General features: G+C 33.8%; 1 pseudogene; it reads right to left on the bottom strand.

Moving 5' to 3' along the window:
* Positions 1-4590: 4590 nt before the first annotated feature.
* On the bottom strand, positions 4591-5753 carry LOC132169422 (F-box protein CPR1-like; annotated as a pseudogene).
* Positions 5754-6453: the final 700 nt, after the last annotated feature.

The following is a 6453-nucleotide window of genomic DNA, read 5'->3' as shown; positions in this document are numbered from 1 at the left end:
CTTCAGTGTTTTTGTGAAGCTGTGGCGGCCGAGGGTGTTAGGGTTGAAAATATGTACGTGCTGATAGGTTGGTTTCCTAGTTATGATCCTCTACATTTTTCAACCTACGTTTTCTAAATTTTAACCATTATTTTTTGAATCATATAATTCAAATTTTAACATCCTAATATTTTATCAACTTCAAAAGATTTTAGTTTTTAGTTATTTATTTATTTATTATGTCTCATTTAATAATAATAAAAAAAAACTGAAGAATTCAATATAAAAAATACGGTTATATATATATATATATATATATATATATATATATATATATATAAAAGGTTAAATACATTTTGTCCCCCTATGATTTAACGACTTTATTTTTACCCACCCGAGTTTTAATTTGTATCACAAATGGTACCCCACTTATTTGGGGAAGTGTTAGGGAGCCAAACAAATGAAACCAGAAAAATTTTTAAACTGACGTGGTAGACCGTGAGTGATAGACGAGGGAGAGAGAATTACATTTTTTTAATTTAAAAACCTTTGTCACGTTAGTTTGAAAATTTTTCTGGGTTTGTTTGGCTCTCTAGCACTTTTCCATGCACTAATTTATGGGTAAAAAGTAAAAATAAGTCATTAAACCACATGGTTGAAAAATGTATTTAACCCTTAAAAAAAAAAAAAAAACATTGTATAGCCGTAGATGTATAACAGATACTTTCTCCCAAATACTCTTGTGTGTCCAGATAAAATGTTATGGTTGCGGTGTTACAAGTCTAATAATAGAAGTATTTTAGGATTAAAATACTTAGAGATAATAAGTTACTTTATAGAATGAGATTTAGAATTTAAATATTAGAGATAATATGTTATCATTAAAAGTAGTTTATTTCTATTACTCTTTTATATCTACTATGCGTTGTAAGTCTCTATTTAAAAAGATTGAGACCAAATTCATTAATGAAATTAAACAAAGATTATTATAATTTAGCTCTTTAGTTGATTTTGGAGTTTTTAAGGTTCCTCGAATTAACCTTATTTAACATGAGCGATATTCAATTTGATCATTTAACATTTTTATTTATTTTTTATTTCTCTTCAAGATAACAATGAAATATATATTTATATATAAAGAACATCATTGGATTCATAGTGAATTTTTTTTATTGTTAAATTTTTTAGATAAATGATAGTTTAACATGGTATCAGATTCAATTTACCCTATTTCAATTAAATATTATATGTGTTAATAATTAAATTAATCTATTTCTAGCTATCAACTTAAGCTTTTGAGATAAGTAATAATTTAACACGAGTTACAGAAGAAGAGGAAGAAGAAGAAAGGAGGAGGAGGAGAGATGGCATATGGGAAATAGGGAATGGTTAATGTAGATAAGTAAAATTGTTATTTTTTAACCGCGTTTTTTTGAGTGGATAGAGTTTTCCTCCAAATTGGGTTGGAGGGTATACATGAGGTTTTATTGTTTTAATAAAATTTATTTCAACTTTGTCTCAGCTATTAAAAAAAAATGTGTTTTTCACATGTTCACAGGACACATGTCACTTTCAATAGACTAAGTTGAATGAAATTCTTCCAACCCAGTTTGAAAGAAAACTCTGGGACTAGCTAGGTCCCCTAGAATTCCCTTACAATTTGAGTTTCTCAAAATTTTAAATTTGGCCGTTTATTACATCTATAGGTTAAAAAACATACCACGTGTTTTTGTCATATAGAGGACGCATCTAATCTAAACTCATTTCCCTGTTTATCGCTGTCTTCCGCCGCTTCATCCCATTCACCAGATGGCAAAAATGCAGCGTTTGTACAGATCTCTCTGGGCTTTAAGCTTCCCCTAGCCACAATTTGTATCACTTTAGGCTTTATCTATTTGTATTTTTATTTAAGGACCATTTGGTTATTAATGATAATATGTCTTTGTGGTTTGTCTGCAGCTCTAATTGGAGTTCATTATCAATACCATTTCCATTCTCATTTCCACATTCATCAACTATTCATCAATTTCATCAGAAATTGTCTATCACACAATAGTATAAACTATTGATAAAATAAACTAAACACAATTTATGGGATAAAAAAATAATAATAATAAATAAACAGATTACCTTTCAACTTAGATTCTTTCTTTAATGTTTTCACGATCTCATTCAATTTGAGAACAAGATCTGATTTGATATAAAGTATCTATTTAACTATCACCATGCTGACATGGCTTGATTTTCGCATATGCAAAATAATTGCAACCAAACAATTATATATCATAAATTCAAAATTCAATAACAATGTATAAAGAATACTAAAAAAAAGTAAGGGATAAATACCTTATTCATTATTGTGGTTTAATTTTTTTTATTTTTGACCTATATGATTTACTTTTTATCACAGGAAGTCCCTTTGATTTGCCTAAAGATGAAGATGGTCCATCCATCAAAATGGAATGGCTGGCCACTCCATTTTGGCCATAAGGGTGGCTGGAGCCACCCCATGGCCGGTCTAGGGTGGACGAGCCACCCTCATTACCCTTGGGAGTGGTCCGGCCACCGCCAGAAGGCCAAAAGGAAAAAAAAAAAAAAATTGGGGGTTTGGTTTTTGGGGGTGGCCGGATCACCCCCAAGGGCCTGGGTGTGGCCCCCATACCGGCCGAAGGGGGTGGCCGAAACCACCCCAGGCCAAATGGGGGTGGTGAGCCACCCCCAAGGCCTTTTTAGCAGAAATTGATTTTAACTTAAAGCAATTTTTGGCGTTTCACTCGTATGAAAATCAGAGGTAACAATGTCAGCAACAACCATGGCCGGCGAATTCTGGCTGTGAAGTCTGGCGACTTTCAACAGATAGAGGCAACTTCGGGCAACTTTCTTCTTAAATATTCACAGAATATTTTAAATGTCTAAGAATATTTTTGGAGAAAAGAAAGTTCCAACTTTTACGAAGATGTTGATGCTGATGTGATGCGATGCTACATTTGGGTGGCATCAGCTCAAATGTTTATTTAACATTGAGCATCAGCTAAAAAAATTTAACACCATGTTTATTTGAAAAGCATCAGCTCCCTTCAATTTCTCTTGAAAAGAATAGCCACACATCTGCTACCGATCGAAGAGAAAGGAACGCAATTTCCCTCTTTTTTTCAGCTCTTTGCATTAATAAACCCTTTAAACTCAAGTTTAATGATCGAACAATATCCCACATTTAAGTCTAAAATACAAAAATTGGTACAAAATAAGGTTTGAAAATGCTTTCTTTAACGAAGAAAATATACATGCATATTTAAGCCATTATCATTTAGTATAGTCGAACGCTTGTAGCTAGAGTTAAGGTCGAACATTCGAGAATCCAACATCGAATATTCTTCACTAGAGTGTTTGCTCGAATGTTCGATCACTAAGCCAAAAGTTAAAATTCTTATTTCTAATGAACTTAGCAAACCCATTAGCCCTCCCAAAGCTAATCATAACCTTAGTAAACACTTGGCTTACTACACTTATGTTGTTTATAACTGGGATTAATATTATTTCAATGTGATTTAAAAAAAAAAAGAAAAAAGAATAAAAGAAAAAAAGAAAAAAAACCACTGAGTATTAGTAAGAATCATTAATAATTTAGATAATGACGTGAATTCTAGCCTTCATTGTAAATCAAAGGAAGATGATCTTGGTTTCCACACTTAAAACATCTGGCTTTTACAAGTTTAACTTTAAACCAATTGTTTTTTGGGACTACACCATATTTTAGTAGTATTCAGTGGAAAAATCAATGTCGTGGTTTTAGATCGGGACTAATGCACATAATGCTTTTAATTTGGAATATTAAAGGTAATGGTATATGTAAATGAGTAATGTTATAATCCACATCTGATGATTTTAAGACATTTACATGTACCATTAGCTCTAATATTCCAAAAACATTATGTGCACGAGTCCCTACTAAAATTGTAGATTCTAAAACCACGAGATTAATCTTTCCACTAAAATCTACAGAATTATAGTGTAGTCCCCAAAAATTTTGATCTAAAGTTGAACTTGTAAAAGCCAGATGTTGAGTGAGTAGACATCATGATCGTCATCCTTCGATTTACAGTGAAGGATAAGATCCTTGACTTGTCGGAAAACAAGAAAATTACAGGCTGAATTCTTGAAAAAGCTGTAACCCAAAAATTCCCAAGAAAAATCATGATGTTTCTCTGAAGATATTTTTAATAACAAAACTGAAAATTCTCTTAGAAAACAAACAAAGAGATCGAGCCAGCAAAAGCAACAAAAATCCCACAATGTATGTGTTCCGTTCTTTCTATGTGCCCACAAAAATCTCTCACAAAAATTTACAACCAAAATAAATAAAAATAAAAATAAAAACATTAGCCCATATATAACCTTCTATTCATTCTATAATCCCAATTGAAAATCAAAGGCCAACAAATAAACCCTCAATTTCAGCCAATCTCTAATTCGAAACATCCACGACAATTGCTATCAATTAATTAACTTACAATCAAAAATTTATCAAGAAATACCATCAAAATGCCCAAAACATTTGTCAACCAAAAAGATGATAGAAGAACACATGTGCATATATTGATCAACTCAATGTCAATGGTCAAGCTCCCCATCAAGGAGAAGGAGGCTTCCCACAACAACATTAATGTTTAACTTGCATTTTTTGATCCTTTCCTGAATCTCAACAACCCTGCTTCTCTTCTTTTTTATGTTATACCAATAAACTTTTCCTAAGAACTTCCCTACGAACTTCTGCATCAAAACCATCAAAACCTCTTCGCAATTGTTTGAGAGGGCTAAAGGCTTGAAGTAGGAAGGAGTTTGTTGCGGACTCTGCGGCAACCTATAAAGCCGTGTCCAATTGCTCGCTGCCACCCCGTACTCTTTCATCACCCAAATGTCAAAAAATTGTTCATCTTTAGCCTCCCAAACACACAGGCATCCTCCCAAGACCACCAAATGTGTATTGTATTCGAATGCGCAAAACGATGTAATTCCAATCGGAAGCACATGCACTCGATATTTCTCGGTGGTGAGATCGAATGCGACAATGGCACTTGTTAACCCCCTCCGACCAGCCACCCAATGCAAAGCACCATTAAAGGAAGCCGAGCAATGCATATGCAAATACAAATCCTTGTGAGGCCATTTGTCTTCCCCCTTTCTCCAAGAATTTCCTCTAAGACTATATACATGATGACCAACTTGGGCGACACTTGCAAGACGGGGCTTCAAAATCCTTACAACCTTGTAGTCGTCGTTGATTTGGTCATACCCAAATGCTACTCCTAACTCATAATAGTCAGGATTTTCTATCGGCTTAAAGGGTAACTTTTTGTGTTTTCTTATGAATGGATTCCAAATCACAATCTCATTGGGATATTTGTTTCTTTCTTCAATGGAGCAATAAAAGAGACAGATATGGAGGCAAACCAGGCCGTTGCAATTGCCTACAATTCTAATGAACGTATTTATTGGATGTTTGAATGGCCAGTAGATCTCCACCGGCTCGCTGAACTGTTGGTTGTCGGAGAAGTTTATTGAGTAGTAAGTCTGTGGCGGAAGGCCGTAGTTGGCAATGAGAGCGCGCGTTCTCGGTTGGTCTCAATGGAGCGATTGAGGTGCATCTTGATGAAATCTGGGTCGTTGATTGCGACAAACCATGCCTTGGAAACGCATTGAAAACGCAGCAGAGGTTTGACAAGCAGTAGAGAAAGTATTTCGGTGATGAGCTCTTGCGGAAGTATATTCGTCATTCTTCTGTAGATTTTGCAAGTTTTTGCGGCCGAAGAAGTTACCCTGGAAAATATATGGTTGATGGATTTTCCTGTAACAAAAGGCAATGAAGGGGAATTTGGCCATTAAATACATGGTAGGACTAGGAGAAGTATAAGACTAACACTGCAGGAGATGCGTGAGCATCAGGGGAAGCAGTGGCAGTGGTTGTATGCAACACTGCAGGGGATGAGTCCAACTCCAACTCAACGTCTGGAACAGATATTGTAGACTCCCAAACGGCTTAACAATTTTTTTTTTTTTTTTTTTTTTTAAATTTTTAATTTTTTTAGCTATACGTCCCTATAATTGGCATAAATTACAAATCATTCATTCTGATATAAAAAATAATTTATAGATCCTTGTAGTTGGCTGAAATAATAGCATACTCTCTTAAATCAATTTCGATGCTGTAAAAACAAATGTTAGTTTAATAAAAAAGAGTAACCCAATTTTTTCCAACTTAATTTGAAAAAAACCTTTTGTTACAATTTATTATCTTGAATGTTGTTTTTATTTATTTTTCAATTGTTAGAAAATGTGATTGTCAAATTCTCGTGGTGAGGAAAATGAAAATGAGAAAGGGTTACCACACAGAGTAAAATTTTGGAGGTAAAAGAGATTATGTTAATTTATTGAAGCAGTATGACTTAGAGTAAGGGTTGATGTGTAATCTTAACT

This window comes from Corylus avellana, chromosome 1, assembly GCF_965113065.1.
Source record: "Corylus avellana chromosome 1, dhCorAvel1.hap1.2, whole genome shotgun sequence".
NCBI classification, from domain to species: domain Eukaryota; kingdom Viridiplantae; phylum Streptophyta; class Magnoliopsida; order Fagales; family Betulaceae; genus Corylus; species Corylus avellana.
Note: the sequence above shows the minus strand (reverse complement) of the source record. Positions and strands in the feature narration are given on the sequence as shown.